General features: G+C 45.6%; 1 protein-coding gene across 4 annotated transcripts in view; it reads left to right on the top strand.

Moving 5' to 3' along the window:
* The window catches only part of ELFN1 (extracellular leucine rich repeat and fibronectin type III domain containing 1), a 507,720-nt gene that overhangs the window by 394,635 nt on the left and 94,755 nt on the right, over positions 1 to 18,330 (top strand). For all 4 annotated transcript variants that reach the window (XM_083153065.1, XM_083153062.1, XM_083153063.1 and 1 more), the window contains one exon: positions 10,370 to 10,465. The gene's annotated coding sequence lies outside the window, so the exon portion shown is untranslated. The remainder of the gene's footprint in view (positions 1 to 10,369; positions 10,466 to 18,330) is intronic.

Here is an 18,330-nt window from a genome sequence, read left to right as displayed (position 1 = left end):
TCCACATAACAATACTGGTGCTGGATGAAAATCCCACAGTTGAAATTTTGACTGTTAGTAACCGACATTGGCATCCCAACTGTAAAATGCCCGACAGTCAGGATCCCGACTTGCACAGGCTATTCTCCTTCATAGAGGGAGAATAAAACCTGTGGCGAGCCACCGAGCCCGCAAGGGATTCTCTGCACTTGCCCCCATGTCGGAATCCCGGCGGTCGGGATTCCAATGTTGGTATAATGACCGTTGGAATCCCGACTGTCGGAGCCGCATACCACACCCAACAATACGCCAACACATCACTGGTCCCATCTCATCCTCCTCTTCTCGGTATAGGACTTTGAAAATGTTTACCCCAAACCCATATGGCCCTTAATCTGACCCACCCTTGTTACATTTCAGTGTTTTCATACCAGCTTGGAAAATGTTGTAAAAAACACTTATAACTCCCACCTGCTTGTTTACATACCTGTCTTACATCATTTAAACCAGTCATGTCCAAACTATGGCTCTCCAGCTGTTGTGAAACTACAAGTCCCATCATGCCTTGCCACAGTTTTGCTATTAGGGATTACTAAACCTATGGCAAGGCATGCTGAGATATTTCTTAAATACGTCTTTATTGCCCAGTTGTATTTAAACCCCTCCCTACATTATTATTCTTTAGTTGGGGTATACCAGCGGTTCTCAATTTCCAAGCAATTTCCCTTCTACGCCTGCTGAAGAGTGCACACAGGAACCACACATTTACTGGGAAAATTAGTTTAATATGTCTGCAATTGAATCGCAAATGCAAATCATGGCACGGTACTTGTTTCCTAGCACGGCGCCCGTCGGGTCCCATCGCATACCATAACTTAAGGTATGCGATGGGACCCGATCAGACCCGACTGACCCGATTTTCGGTGTTTAAAGACGTTCCCCTACAATTTTAAAATCGGTCGCATCTCATGCCATTACAATGGCATGCGATGCGACGCGACCAACTCGATTTTACATTGTACAGCCACCCTGATGGCAGATTGCAATGTAAAATGCCCCCCAGACCCCATTTTTAATTGTATACCCACCATGATGGTTAATTAGTATGTCAAATGCCCCCCCTTTTTTAGCGCCACGCCACAATCAACGCCAACCCGAAGCGGGGTGAGTGGAATACATAGAAACATAGAATATGACGGCAGATAAGAACCACTTGGCCCATCTAGTCTGCCCCTTTTTTTAAACATGTTACCTCAAACCATATTTGATCCTTATTTTTTTGTAAGGATATCAATATGCTTATCCCAAGCATATTTAAATTGTACTACTGTATTTGCCTCTACCACCTCTGATGGTAGGCTATTCCACTTATCTACTACTCTTTCTGTGAAGTAATTCTTCCTCACATTTCCCCTAAATCTTTCTCCCTCTAGTTTCAGTGCATGTCCTCATGTTCTGTTGCTCCTCTTACTGTGAAGAATGTCTCCCACCTGTACCTTGTTAAAACCCTTGATATATTTGAAAGTTTCTATCATGTCCCCCCTTTCCCTTCTCTGCTATAAAGTATACATATTAAGATCTTTTAGTCTTTCCTGGTACGTTTTGTGATGTGAAGTAATGCGCGTCCCCTCGCGGGGCTCGCTGCGCTCGCCACGCTTTGGGCTAGGTGGCTTGCTGCGCTCACCACACTATATAAAATCAACTCCACGCCGACGTGGATAGTGGGAGTATGAAAAGGTCGGAGGACCTGTACCACCACCCCACGCGGGCTCGCTGCACTCACCACGCTTCGGGTTGGCATTGATCATGGCGTGCCGTTAACAATGGGGGGGGGGGGCATTTGACATAGTAATTACAGGGTCGGTATACAATTAAAAATCGGCTCTGGGGGGGCATTTAACATTGAAATCAGCCATCAGGGTGGCTGTACAATTAAAAATCTGGTAAAATCGGTCGCATCACATGCCATCTGGTCGCATGCAATGCGACTGATTTTACACACCCGATGTCATACAATCTACATCAGTGGCGCCGTGCTAGGAAACAAGTACCCATGGCACCATTTTAACTTGAAAAGGAGCGAAGGACCCGATTTGCTGCTAATTGAATTGACCTCTAAGTATTTTCCCAGTGTGTGTAGAACAATGTACAATACTAGCCTATTTCCCTTACTGGTATATTCAAGCTTAAGGCAGTTATATAACAATAGCACTCATGTAAGATAAGCTTTCAGCTATAGGCCAGTACTTATTACTTTATTACATTATACATGTTCTAGCACATGTCACTAACACTTGGCATACAGAAAGAAACATGTGACTGCCGAGCATGAGAAGAACATTAGGTGCACAATTACTAATTAAGATATTATTAATTAAAAGCGTATGTTTTATGGATCATACAGTATATAAAATATACAGGTCGTGCTTGCTGGGACAGACAGCTGTGGTTTATGGCGGTACAAGCTTCCATATATCCCAGCCTGTGGAATTAAGGGCCTGATTCTGTTTGGATCGGTCCCCGGCGTATTCGCTCTGGCCTGGGGACCAATGGTGCGGCTCTTCACATGCGTATGGCTGATTATACTCATGTGCAGGGCCGCTGTGTGAACGCCTTCGGCGACTATCACAGTCACCAAGGCATATGCACTGGTATGGGTGGGAGGGGGGCGGGAAGATGCTGGAGCAGGGGAAGGCCCAGCGTTTTATGGGCGCCCCCTTGAAAGTGTTTGGTGTTTCCCTGGGAACGCAGGCAGGCAGCTCACGTCACATGATGGCTATTGTCACATGACGTCAGCCGCCCCCCCTCTTCGGCAGACTCCAACGGAAATAAAAGTCTGACTTTAGACTGACTTTTATTTCCGAAGGGGAGAGAAATCATTCGATGGTCGGTGACCATCGAATGATTTCTCTACCCTTCGGCCTGCAACGATAAGCCACTCACTAAGCACCAAATGACCGCTGCTTAGCGAGCGGTACTGAATAAGGGCTAAAATGACTTCACTTTCTATTCTATTAGTATTCGATTTCATTTATCATATTGTGCCGCGGTGGTCCTGTTATCAATCCATATTTGGGTGTTGATCAATGCAGAACATATAGGCTTAGGGGGTGGTAGGTTTTGGTGAAGAATTGGGTTTTGAGGGCACATGCGAAACGTGGGAGGCTGGGTGAGTGTCTTGTAGAGTTTGTGGGAGGACAGGAGAGAAGTCCTGTCCTCTGAGGAGTTGGTACTGTACAGTATGTACTGTATGGTGGGCACTGATGCCTTCTCTATCATATGGTGGTCAATGCACTGCATGAGATTGCATCATCACTGCCGCTAATGCTTTATGCACTATATGGAACTCACTGATGCTCTCTGCATTATATGTCTCTCACTGATGCTTTCTGTATGATGTCATGGTCACTGATACACAGTGAGTTATATGGAGGTCACTGTGATGCTCTGTTTATATTCTGGACATTGTGATACACTCTGTATTGTAGGATGTTCACAGTCAAGTTCTGTTTCTTATATGGGGATCTCTGTAATATTTGCATACTGTAGTTACATAGTTACATAGTAGATAAGGCTGAATAAAGACTTGCGTCCATCTAGTTCAACCTACAGTATGTTTATAGTAGCTTATCCCTTGTTGTATAGTATGTTCTGATATTTTAAAGACAGATTATGTTACTTATTCGTACCCATGGATGTTTTTAACCAATAAATGTTTATCCAACCTTATTTTAAACATATTTATAGTGTCTGCCGACACCACTTCTCCAGGAAGAGAGTTCCAAAGTTTGACTGTTCTGACTGTAAAGAAATGTTTTCTTACAGATGAACAAAATCTTTTTTCCTCTAATCTAAACTCGTGTCCTCGCGTCCTAGATTCCTTTCTAGTAGAAAAAAGGTGTTTGACAGTTCCTTATATTGGCCCCTAATATATTTATACATGTTGAGCATATCCCGTAATGGTTCTCTGTATTATATATCAGTCACTGTGATGTTCTCTGCCATAAATGGCAGTCACTTTTACAGTATATAGTATGGCTGTCACTGCAATGCTCTGTGGTGGGTGAGGTAGTGTTTGTATTACAGGCAATGGCACCAGGGCCACCATCAAGGGGGTACTGTGGGCACAGCTGTCCCAGGCCCGGCCACTCTGACAGAGGGAGAAGGGCCCGGGCCACTCATTCCACTCACCGCACCCCCACAGTCATGCCCAACTGCCTCCGCTGAGCTGCCCCCACTGAAGCCCACTGCTCCTGGAGTGCTTCTCCTTCACCTACGGATACTGGCGGCAATTTAAAATGCGGTACTGACTGGTGAGCCAATCAGAGCTTGCATATCGCCAGCTGCTATGATTGGCTGCCTGGCCACAAGCTCTGATTGGCTCACAATTCAGCGCCATATTTTAGATGGCTACCAGCGTCTGGAGGGGGAGGAGAAGACTGTGCTCCTATAAAAGCAATTTGGGAGCAGTGAGATTAAGCGGGGGCAGTGCAGAGGAAGGGGGGGACAGGTGGTGAGTGAGGGGGCATGGGGGGTTGAGTCTAGAAATCAGTCCCGGCCCCATCATTTATAGTGGTAGCCCTGAGTGGCACTTACCTTTGTTTCTTGAGACAGTAAAGCATGCACGCTATATTCAAAAAGGAAGACATTGCAATACCACTTAATAAATTAAGCAGTCACTGGAATCTTAATGTAATGAGAAAAAAAAATCTACAGTCATTTCACTATTTAGAATCTTGACATCTGTATTTAAACAAGCCAACGATGACTACTATTTACTGTTGGAGTGAGGTATCCCCGAGCTGAATCTTTGCCTCCGATGACAGAAAGCCTAGTAGTGCTGGGGTGAGGCACTACCGAGCTGAATCTTTGCCTCCGATGACAGAAAGCCTAGTAGTGCTGGGGTGAGGCACTACCGAGCTGAATCTTTGCCTCCGATGACAGAAAGCCTAGCAGTGCTGGGATGAGGTATCACCGAGCTGAATCTTTGCCTCCGATGACAGAAAGCCTAGTAGCGCTGGGATGAGGCATCACCGAGCTGAATCTTTGCCTCCGATGACAGAAAGCCTAGTAGTGCCGGGGTGAGTCATCACCGAGCTGAATCTTTGCCTCCGATGACAAAAAAGCCTAGTAGTGCTGGGGTGAGGCATCACTGAGCTGAATCTCTGCCTCCGATGACAGAAAGCCTAGTAGCGCCGGGTTGAGTCATCACCGAGCTGAATCTTTGCCTCCAATGACAGAAAGCCTAGTAGTGCCAGGGTGAGGCATCACCGAGCTGAACCTTTGCCTCCGATGACAGAAAGCCTAGTAGTGCTGCGGTGAGGCATCACCGAGCTGAATCTTTGCCTCCGATGACAGAAAGCCTAGTAGCGCCGGGGTGAGGTATCACCGAGCTGAATCTTTGCCTCCGATGACGGAAAGCCTAGCAGCGCTGGGGTGAGGCATCGCAAGCTGAATCTTTGCCTCCGATGACAGAGAGCCTAGCAGTGCTGGGGTGAGGCATCACCGAGCTGAATCTTTGCCTCCGATGACAGAAAGCCTAGTAGCGCTGGGGTGAGGCATCACCGAGCTGAATCCTTGCCTCAGATGACAGAAAGCCTAGTAGCGCTGGGGTGAGGCATCACCGAGCTGAATCTTTGCCTCCGATGACAGAAAGCCTAGTAGTGCTGGGGTGAGGCACTACTGAGCTGAATCTTTGCCTCCGATGACAGAAAGCCTAGTAGTGCTGGGGTGAGGCACTACCGAGCTGAATCTTTGCCTCCGATGACAGAAAGCCTGGTAGCGCTGGGGTGAGGCATCACCGAGCTGAATCTTTGCCTCCGATGACAGAAAGCCTAGTAGTGCTGGGGTGAGGCATCACCGAGCTGAATCTTTGCCTCCGATGATGGAAAGCCTAGTAGTGCTGGGGTGAGGCATCACCGAGCTGAATCTTTGCCTCCGATGATGGAAAGCCTAGTAGCGCTGGGGTGAGGCATCACTGAGCTGAATCTCTGCCTCCGATGACAGAAAGCCTAGTAGTGCTGGGGTGAGGCATCACCGAGCTGAATCTTTGCCTCCGATGACGGAAAGCCTAGTAGTGCTGGGGTGAGGCATCAGCGAGCTGAATCTTTGCCTCCGATGACGGAAAGCCTAGTAGAGCTGGGGTGAGGCATCACCGGGCTGAATCTTTGCCTCCGATGACAGAAAGCCTAGTAGTGCTGGGGTGAGGCATCACCGAGCTGAATCTTTGCCTCCGATGACGGAAAGCCTAGCTTCACCACTGGTAGAGCAGGATATTACAAGTACCGACATAACACTTGATGAATGAGTTCCCCATGTAAAGTCATGGCAAACAGTCACTGGTCACCTGTTTTGCTGGCAATATGGCTTTTTTCACCCTGTGATAGATATTCTCTGTATTCTACAATGTCAGAAGCAATCCGTACTGCAGCGTATGAATAGGTACATAACTACTCTGTACGGGGAGAAAGGGCAGGGGCTCAGGGAATGCCCTTGCATTGGAATGTAATTACAGGTGGCCCCTGCATAGGGCGTCTAAAGAACTGCTGACAAATATTTCTCCTGTGTGACATTATTCTGCGGAAGGAAAATGTGAAATCTTTTCTCGTAGACTTTTTCCTTTGTAATTTTCTGAGCTAACTCAATCCCTGCTGAAACTCGCGCTTCATTAAACTCACGTCAACCTGCAAAAACAGAGTTTGGCTGAAGTAATAGAAATCAACCTTTTGCCTTGTAATGTGTGTGCAAATGTCCCATAGTCTTAAGGCTTTGCAAAACCTAATTAGTGGAAGAAGACTGCAAAACTACTACTGAAAGGTCTGGTTGCACAAAAAAACACGTAGGATTCAAGTTAATGCGGGTGGGCATTAATTCCGTGCAGCGTAGGCCGGAGTTTAGAACAGGGGAACTCAGTACGAGTATGAGTCATTGGGTAATATCTTTAAGGAGCATGCTATAAGACATCTATCAATTTATTTGGAGAACCTACTTCGTGGATATAGGGGATAATGTATCAATCTATTCTCAGTTAAAATGTGTCTTCATCTACGATCATCTTGACCGGTAGATGAAAGGGTTTACACACCAACAATACCACTTGACATCAAATGCTCAACAATGGGGGTTATTCTGATTCACTTGGAAAGGCACAATCACTTTGTAATGGACAATACCATGTGCACTGCAGGTGAGGCAGATGTACCACGTGCAGAGAAAGTTAGATTTGGGTGGGGGGTGTACTTCAAATTGATATCTATATTGCAGTGTAAAAATAAAGCAGCCAGTATTTACCCTGCATAGAAACAATAAAACACCCAAATCTAACTCTCTCTGCACATGTTACATCAGCCCCACCTGCAGTGCAGCATGGTTTTGTCCTCTAGAGAGTGATTGTGCCTTTCTGAGTGAATCAGAATAACCCCCAATGTACTTCTCTATAGTATATGAGTGACAGGAACACTTGCAGGAGGCAAAAGTATTATTGTACATGGTCATGTGGCCTCCTGATGGTCGTAGAATTGGAACTTGTTTTGGTTTGCATACTGTATCCAGGAACAGCCTGGCAGCTTTTAACGCAGGAGGATAGTCCACTGAAGGTGTCCAGTGTGGCCTTTGGCCTGAAGAAGAGGAATAACCAAGCTCCAATTTGTGTGCATGAAAAAAAAAAACATCAACAGCTAAAATAAAACTAATGTGATGGCCCTGTAAATGCACCTAATACATATCATTTTAATATCTATAATGAGAAATCAGTTAAAAAATTAAATTGTGAATGCAATTTAAGGTGCATTTAGTTCTTTCTTGTCTACTTTTTAGGACCAGGGGAAAGTATGGAAATTTAGAGATACAATTAGTGTCATTATGCCACCGATCCGCAGCTGCAAAGTGATATAATTTGCCACATTGCACAGCAGTGGGAGGGCTTGTAATGCTGCAAACCGCATGAGATTGCATCATCACTGCCCCTACATAGCACACTTCATGCGGGAAGTCAGGATGTGGAGTCTCCTTATGATTTAGTCTATAATTACTTGATCTGCCAACTCTTCTGGAAATTGTGGGAGACTTTTGGGAAGTGCCCTGGACCCCCATAAGAGTACTCGTGCTGCATCCCACTTGCTTGCTAGTGAAGTGGGCAGGATAAGAAGATAATGCTGGTAATTGAGTTCTGTATGGAAGAGGTCTGAAATAAACATGAGAATTCCATCATTATAGCCAAATGATACAAAAGTTCGGCCATGCCAGCCATTGTCCCTTGCTGCCTATCCTTTCCGGGCTCCTTTGGAAGAGGAGTATTCTAAAGTAGGCAAGGCTTATAATGATCTTGGAGAGGTGGTGGATCTCATCCCCCCTCCCCCCTTTCTTTTCACTAGGAGGAGCTCCGGACAGAACCTGGACTTTCAGCAGCCCATGCAAACTATACATTTTGTGCATTACTTTATAAAGGGACAGTTGTCTCACCCCCAATTAGAATTATGCCTCACAGTAGCACAAAGATATTCACATTGAACTTCAGTAGTAGTTGTGCCCCTTATTCACGTTATGACACACAATAGTGCCACTTATTCAAGTTACACTGCACAGTAGTACTCCTTATTAATGAATGCCACAAAGTAGTGTTGCATACACATTATGCCCGCATAATTATTGCTTATACACATAATACCCACAGCAGTAGTACCTATTGCATAAAATATCCACAGTAAGTGCCCTTTATACACATAACTGTGTCTATCCCTCCAGCAGATTCCTCTCCTCTCTTCTTAACTTCAGCAATTGTGATGGCATGACATCACATATGATGAGCTGAAAAAAAAGGTCTCCGGGACAGGCTTTTCTGTTGGAATTCCGTGCAAGGCTGTGGTGGAGGTGAAACTGAGTTCCTGGAACCATTACAGTTGGTAGATCTCAGTTCCACCCCATTCCTCCCACCCCCACACACACATACACATACACACACCATACACACTTTAACCCTGGATGTAGGAAAATATGGCCCAGATACATCCATCAGGACATGCAAAGATTGGAACCCCTGCAGATGGTATAACCTATGGGATAATACTTGAGGCTTCTTGTAACAGATTTGATTTACATTTTGGTGTATTAAAGAAGAGAAAGTACAATTATACTGTCATACTTTACATGCTTCTTGGTAAAGAGTTTTGGCATAAAATAATCTCCCGCTCCATTTGATCTCTGTTCCCTGGCATCCTCTGATAATATCCTGAGCTGCTTCTATTGTCGCCCACATATGCATACTTTAATGATCTGCCATATTTTCTCCTCTCTGCATACAGTAGCTCATTCTCCTCTATATGGTGTTAAGTGTTTGCATTATTATTAACCATTACAATAACCATTATAATAATTAATGTGAAGCAATCAGTTTGGCTAGAATATTACAATATTTGAAAATAAATCTCTGTTGTATTACTGTTGCAAATGAAAATAAAGGAACAATCCTAAAAATGTACCTTGTTGTTGTATAGGCATGCATTCACATTATGTTATATTATGTGTTCATTTCTGGTGTCCATCATTTGAATTGTGCATATTTCCAATATACTGCAAGTCATTTGACTCATTCAAATGCCCCTTATATGCCATCAGACACCTTCACGTGACCCTTATATGCCATCAGACACCTTCACGTGACCCTTATATGCCATCAGACACCTTCACATGCCCCTTACATGCCATAAGACACCTTCATATTCCCCTTATATGCCATCAGACACCAACACATGCCCCTAATATGCCATCAGATACCTTTGCATGCCCTTATATGCCATCAGACACCTTCACATGCCACTCATCTTCCATCAGGCACCTTCACATGCCCCTTATATGCCATCATACACCTTCACATGTCCTTATATGCCATCATACACCTTCACATGCTCCTTATATGCCATCAGACACCTTCACATGCCCCTCCTCTGCCATCAGGCACCTTCACATGCCCCTTATATGCCATCAGACACCTTCACATGCCCCTTATATGCCATAATACACCTTCACATGCCATGTATATGCCATAGAACACCTTCATATGCCATTAGGCACCTTCACATGCCATTTATATGCCAAAAGACACCTTCACATGCCCCTTATATAGCATTAGACACCTTCACATGCCCCTTATATGCCATCAAATACCTTCACATGCCCCTTATATTCCATAAGACTCCTCTACATGCCCTCATATACTATAAGATACCTCCAGGTGCCCCATGTATGGCATAAGTTCTATGTGCCCACAACATGACTGCCTCCTTGAAGTACCTAAGTTATATGTTACATTCTCTTAAATACTGGTTCAGATCATAACAGGAGTTCTTTGTATTTACCACTTGCAATGACATATATCCATATTTACTTTGTATAGAAATACAAGCTTCCCGCGTGGATGGATCCTGCTCCCGTTCACTACTCTGGAGAAGGTACAGAGAAGAAGCAGACTGGCCAGAATACAATCTGCAAGGTGGGTGAACCTTCGATAAATGAGAATGTACTCATAACAGCACCTTTGGTTCTTCAGAGGTGTGGACCTACAGAACACTTCATATCTTTCCAATATTTCTGTAGAGCCATAGGTTAAATAGGTATGCAGACAGCCGCATAGTATACATAAATCAAAACTTCTGTCATATACCTAATACCTCAGAACTACCTTACAAATTGGACCTCTCTCTCCCTCTCTGATAGTTGGCTGCCAACACTGTATGATTACATTCCCATGGTGGACCCTTCATGCACAACTCCCTTCTCCCAACCACCCCCAACATTAAACCACCAGCATTCCTGTTTAACAGTTATGTATCCTTCTGGGTTTAGCATGTTAGTTCCGCAGTCTCCACATCAATATAATAACTTAAAAAAAGGTTAAATGTCCACAGATAACACGTTACCTGTATTGATTACTGACATAGTGATGCATACCCCCCCCCCCAGCTAGCCCCAAGATTAAATCAATATAATTTGTTTTAGAACTAGCATCTCTCCAAGAAGCACATACATTTTATTAATAGCATTAAAACTGAATAAATGTAGGTGTAATAGGTGTAACCGGGCGGCAATAGAAGGTTCCTTCGTAGGATAAGTATGACATGGACTTGTTGTGGACATGACCATTCAGATGTGAGAGTACGCAGATATCTATCCTTCAGACCAGTGGTTCCCAAACTGTGTGCCTAGGCACCCTGGGGTGCCCCAGGACACTTGCAGGGGTGCCTTGGGTTGGTGGACCAGGATCAATTCAGCTTGTGGCTGCCAACCATAATATATGTGGACAAACAGAAGCAAATCCTGTCCCTCACCAGATAACTGTGACATATAAACACAATGTACTTACGTTTATATATTTTTTTTCTGAATTTCTCGATAAGCAGCATTTGGCCTAGGGGTGCCTTGAAAATATTTTGATGCTCTAGGGTGCCGTGATTCAAAAAGGTTTGGGAACCACTGCTTCAGACAGATATTTTATACCCAAGGCCAAGGATGGGGCTGGTTTAAATGTAGATGATGATGATGATGATGATGATGATAGTAATGGCTACTTTCACCAGTGTATGGATGGGGCATAGCTGCAGCCTACTTTGAATACAAGTGATGATATACATTTATATCAAGACCATAATGTCCTTTCCCCAACCATCCCCACATTATAGTAATATCCGGCCCAACACATGTACCACCTCTCTCCTGGCAGTTATATACAGTAGTTACCATAGGAACCCAGATGAGGAAGATAAAAGAAAGGATGAGAATGCTCCATGATGCTCCATTAGAACGACATCAGTACATTACAAGATGGCCACCATTTGGTCTTCTGTGCATGTACAATGCCATATAGTCATGTGTTAAAGCTCCACAGTGGCACATGGATGTGTACCACGTTATACCTAGAGACACCCAATAACCTTATACATCACCAACTGGTGCTACCCAGGTGCGGGGTGGGGGGCATTCCAGTCCAAACCCAGATGTCACCCTCGAAAGGGATGACACCAAAATGCTGCCACTGAAGGCAGCCCTGTCTCCGTCAGCAGCCAGCATGTCTGGGGATGCTGCCACACCCCCGGAGTTGGGAAAGCGAGTTATATGCAAGACCACTTCCCTTTGAAATAGGCACCACCCCTTTTAAGGCAAGCTATGGGGTGACATTGAAGAGTGCGCTTCGGGGATCACTGCAACCAGTGGTGCCTCTGCTGAGGGGTATATTTACTAAAGGTCATTTTTGGTCAATGGTGAAAATAGATCTTAATCGATTTTGAGCTTCCAGGTCTAGAAGACACATTTACTGTTGATGTATTTTGCTTATTTTTAAATTTTGGTAACTGGTGTTCTAGCCCTGGAAGTATGACATTGATTAAGGTCGATCAACATCGACAAAAAAATAAAAGAATGAAAAAGAAAAAATATTTCGATTGATTGAAAGAAGGAAGCAATGGAAATGAGAGGATCAGTGTAAAACCACCAGAAACTGCAGCAATGACTATGCTGCCCAGCCTATACCTGCTACGAATCAAAATGGTGAATCACCAATGTTCAGTGTGGATCCAAAATGGCTTAGTTTGTCCCAGACAGTTACTATAGAACAGACGTAGGGGTACATGCCCCCATGGCCACCCACCCAGCTTCCACTGTGTATAACAGTTCTGCAGCTAAGAGGAAGGAGTATGGATTAACAGCCAGGTCTGTTCCTCTGTGCCTGTAAAACGACTTGGTTCATCTGACAAGCCAACATTTCCTCAATGCCAGAGGTACTGTAGATCCATACATTCTTCAAACACCATGTTTCCTTCTTTTCATTAGTATAGATTGGACTTCTGGCCTTATGTCCCTATCTGGAGATTTACAACATACTGTAGATAAGAGGGGATCCATATAACAAGGACGAGTGCCAATGTAGAAGTACGGGGAGGGACAGTGCAAGCCTGCAATGCAGTCAGAGAGGGAGCATATTAAGTGAGTATTTCTTGTCAGTGTAATAGAAGGTGAATATTCCAGCTACAACAAATGTACACATTAGCCTAATATCTGTGCAGAGCCAGATGCATAAACCTGACAGATTTAAGGCTTTGGATGCAAAACTGACATTTTAAATGGAACACAAAGATTTTAAAATTGGGCAAGATTATCTTTTACATCCTAATGGCACAAGTGGGCTGTAGCGGACCACCGGGACCCAGTCAGAGCTGACACAAGACAAGTGAAGGCAAGGACCCAACTGGCTACAGGGATTAGCTTGATTGATGTTGCGCTATAGGTTAAGAGTGTAGAGTAGACAGTTCACAGAGATGTTCATGGAGGGTTAAGGCCCCAATACACTTATACGATTTGGCCACTTTTCACCTGATACTGACACATCGGGCCAAAAAACAGGTGAAAAGGGTCCAAGTAGTATTTGCCTAACCTCCGATTCTGATCCGATAGATAGTACAGTGCGCATCGGATCAGAGGCTCCCAGGTTGCCAGTCAGTGGGGTATCGCATGCAAGGGAGGCATGCAACACCTCGCAGTAATGTAGTAACCCCAACACCAGGTTACAAAACTGATCAAAAACATATATTGGAGGAAATCCAATGGCAGGAGATTTGTTAAACGTGTTGTTAGAACACTAGCAAATTGCAGCCACCAACATCACAGATCTTCTATCACGCCCTCTAGAAATGAGAATGAAAATTGTTGGGTTAGAAGAAGCAGCCATGATCACTCATGGACAGATGGAACAAGAGGCGGAGCAATGGAAGCTGTCGCAGGATGGCCCTTGAGGCTCCCAGCCCCCTGTAAGTTGGGCATGTCTCCAGCATCCCCATGCACCACCTTATAGAGCAAAAGTGGGTGGACCAAGAGTGACCCAATGATGCAATTCGCGCTGAATAGCCCCACCCCGCTATACAATGCCTGTCTTTACGGCACTGCACAGCAAGGGGGCAGAGCCACAATGCTCAGTCATGTGTCAACACCACCCTAACAGTCCTCCTTCTGCTGGCCATGCCCCTATACAATGACCATGTGCCGGATGATTCTCCAACGTTTGTCATGTAGGTCCACAACCCCCATAGAGGGAGAATAGAATAGGTGACCAGCGCAGTAAGCCACCAAGCCTGCAGCGTGGCGACCCCAGCTAGCTCACAAGGTGCTTGAATACACTAGCCACTCGGGCTCCTGACAGTCGGGATTTCACTGTTGGAGAAACGACCAGGCCTCCCGCTCCTTCAAAAAAGTCGGTAAGTATGTGGTATGTGGATCCAGGCTTTCAGCACAGCACAGTTCTTTACAAAACTATTCCATCCCCACATAAAAATGCTGTGTTTAAACCTCATGGCTGTCAGCGTGTTTGAGTATCCTCACTAAAATGGCACGGTAGGGAAGTGCAGCGAGTCTATTAAATCATGGAAAGTCATATTTATACAATTATACTAAAACCAGCTGTGAGTGTTCAAATGTAAGCAAGTTAAAATATTGCCATATAGTGGTATCTGGCTGTGCTCTAATACCGAGATTCAGCTACTGAGCCCGTGGATATGGCACTTCATAATGGTCTTGTTCCCAGGGCCGTGCACTTGAGCTGCGTCCGCAGCATGTGTTCCTCAGCACATGCTGTATAATATTATTCCCAGAATACCAAGCGAACAGCTTTTTTTTTTTCAAAACATACATGGGTATGGCCATAGCTATAGTACATGCATATTTACCTTGGAGCTGCGAGGCAAAGCTGGTGAAGAAGCAGTTTTAATATCTAATAAACAATAACTATACTTGAAAAAATCAAGGCTGAATAATACACTCAGGGTTTTATTCAGGAGCTGCTGTTCTTGTGATTGCTGTTGATATCTTTTGACATATGCAATTGTGATTATACAGTATTATAATATGAACAGATGCTCCCACTGAGATTGCATCAGTTTCATCTACCAGTGTATAATTGCTGATAGACCGGTACCATCGTCACACATTGGGTCTTGTTGGAGAGTCTATAGTGCCTGTTTAGGTGCGCAGTCTGAGCTGGTCTCCTGGGATGCTGAGAACTATCCAGTAGCAAGTGAGACTGCAACTGCTAATTTATGCAACCCAGAAACTCTGGGTAACAACCATGACACGCCTGCATTTCGCTGACCAGTTACTCCCCTTTACCACCACCAAATGCTGTCTTCCTGTCACTCAATTTGCTCCTGATTCCTCAGTGCACTTGTAATCACAATTCATTAGCTGCACGTGGACACTGTGGCTTAGATGTAAGCGCAGTATAAAAACATTGACCAACGTGCGTCTGGTACCCGCTGCGTGACTGCATCCGAATGAGCCTCTTAATGCACAACTAATAGGACCATAGCAATACTAGCCATGTGACAGTCCTCTTTAAGGACGAACTTTACAGAAGTTCAATAAGGGGATCAAAAAGCAATGGAAGAAATTGGCACAATGTAGTAACTCGATGGCGCAGTGGGTGGAAAAGAGGCATGGCTAACAGGATGTTCTGTGGGATATGAATGGGAGTAGGACACTCAAACTATCTGAGCCTACAGACTCCTGCGATTTTACTGGTGCTGACAGTGGTGACAGATTTAAACTGCATTAAATAAATTAATTTAGATGAGCATTTTATTTATGAGGAACCTTTGAATAGAAAATGCGATTAAAAATTGATAAGAAAAGATAAAAGCACACGTTTGTAATATTCAATGCATGGTAAGGCATAAAAAAAATACCTAGTACCTATATTGTGTTTTAGATATGTTTACTACCTATCTAATACAATTCAAAGTGCATAAGGGAACCACTTTCCACTTTCAGACATGCGACCCGGCAATTTTGAGTGCCGGGTCATTTTGCCGGGTGCAATCTGACCTCCTTTCACACCGAGTAGCAAATTACCAGTTTAAAAATGTCAACCAAGTAATTTGTTGAATTACATGGGTTTTTCTTCAGAGCGAAAAGGGTCAACCCGGGTCGCAAAATTTAAGTCCCGGGTTGACGCTTTCACACTGAACAAATTTACCGGGTAGAACTGCTTCATTCCTAATGTGATGTTCACTGTGAAAGGGGTATTAGTCATAGCCAAGAACTTCCCATCACATTTATCTACTGAATGTAGGGATGCAATCAGGGCTGCCGACAGGGGGGTGCCCTGGGTACAGCTGTCCCAGGCCCCGGGCTCTGGAGGGCCCCGAGCAGCTGCCCACATCCCCACCCCCCCACACCTGCACCCAGCCTCCCTCACATGGCGCCGGCGGCCAGGCAGGCACAATACACAGTGTAGCCTGCAGAGCACCGAGCCTAGGACACAGAGGGGCTCGGCGCTCTGCAGGCTGCACTGTGCAGTGTGCGCTCCGGACCTGACAGGGGAATCTGAAGGAGCAGGAGGACCTTGCAGTGACATGATAGTAAGTCATGGGGACGGGGTAGGGAGAGGCGGGGTGCTGGCAGGCTGAGGCGGGGCGCGTGCGCGGGGGGGGTGCGGCCGGAGGTATGGCGCTGTGCCGCTGGGAGCCCAGACTGTAGGTCAGTCCCGGGCCCCAATATTTTTAGTGCCGGCCCTGGATGCAATGAATTATAGCACCAACATAATCCTTAGCACCGTGCAACCAGAGATTTGTATCAAGAGACATGAGTGTCTGCCAGGGCCGGATTTGTGCCTAGGCCCATGAGGCACCGGCCTCAGGGCGGCACCAATTAAGGGTGGCAGGCAGGCTGACATTCTGTTAAATAGCAGCATGGCACAGCGGGTGGGCAGCGGCAAGTGACGAGCGTCGCCGCCGCAGACATGAATTATCATATGTTGGCGGCAGCGCCGCTCATCACCCGCCACTGCCCACCCACTCTGCCATGCACATTACATCACCACTTAGTGGCTGGGTCCGTTGGTCCCCCTGCGCGTCCGGAAATGGCTCAGGCTCACTGCTGCCGGCTCCCGCCCATTGGCTACTCTATACACACACACACAGTCTATTGGCTGCTGTGTATCCAGCAGCTGAGCAGAGCGGCGCGCAGATCCGCCCTGCGCTCAGTCAGTCACAGTGCGAGAGACTGACAGAGACACTGTGCTAATCACTGTACTAATAAGTGCCTCCCTCCCTCCGGGTCCTCCATACAGTGAGCAGTCCAGAGTGCTTAAAAAAATATTAAGGTGGGCTACACTCAGTTCAATTTTAATGAAATATATAAATAACAATGTATATACATATATGATTACATTAAAATAGAAGGGATGGGGGGGGGGGCGGACACAAAAATGTTGTGCCTAGGGGCGGCCTGACCCCTAAATTCGCCATTGGTGTCTGCACTAGTGGAGCATATAATATAATACCCAAGAAGCACTGAGAAAGACCAAACGCTCAGCCACAGTGGTGCTGACCATTCTGCCAACATGTCATCATGAAAACCATCAAAAAACTCTATTATATTGCATCATATGATGTGTGTGTGTGTGTGTGTGTGTGTGTGTGTGTGTGTGTGTATGTATGTATGTATGCAGAGCCGGATTAACAATGGGCCTGATGGAGCTATAGCTCCAGGCCCACTCTCCAAATAGACCCATTTTGTAGCTGAGGGCCAGGGCTTTCCAACGAGACCAGCCCTGCGTCGCTAGCCCCCCGGGAACCGGAGATACCGCCAGGCAAACCTGGAACATTTTTCCCATAGGATAACATGGGACCCGCTAATTCCGACCTCCATCCGGTTCCAACGGCTGCCATTTCCCCCTACAGCTTCACAGAAACTCGAGGTTGATCTCAGTCAAACCCAAATCGCTGGGCCTTCAATCTGATACCTGGTCCATATGGGTTCATTGGTTCTAGAGATATTGCAGGTAAAACTATTTTTTTTTTTTTCATTTCTGGAATGTAATTTCATGGCTGTTTGAGGACAGATTTCTCTGGAACCAAACGGCCCAGTTTCACGGGACCAAAATCATTCGAAGCCTACATGTAAATGGGTCAATTGGTTCCGAAGATATAGCTGGTTGTTTAAAAGGGGGCAAGGTGGTTTTCTGTCCCCCCTCATACCAGAAAACGCAGGGACTAGGCTGGTGTAAAAGGGGCCAGTCCGAGAATGTCCCTGCATGATCCTGGGACCATATTCCCTGCATTTTCTGGTATGAAAGAGGTATTATTTCAAATAGCCGGGACATGCAGTGCTCTGACTACAGCCGGGCAGCCCCCTGCTCTCTGCCCGGCTGTTAATGGCTGTCATTTTTGCCCGGCGGCGACTGTCCCCCAGTTACCGCTAGCATGTATTCCTCCTTGGCAATGAGCATGTTATCCCACATGGCAACAAGCATGGAACCCCTGGCAATGAGCATGGAACCCATGGCAATGAACATGGAACCCCTGGCAATGAACA

The sequence above is a fragment of the Crinia signifera genome, chromosome 7, assembly GCF_055691185.1.
Source record: "Crinia signifera chromosome 7, ASM5569118v1, whole genome shotgun sequence".
NCBI lineage: Eukaryota > Metazoa > Chordata > Amphibia > Anura > Myobatrachidae > Crinia > Crinia signifera.
The sequence above is the reverse complement of the archived record's forward strand: the minus strand, read 5'-3'. Positions and strand labels throughout refer to the sequence as shown.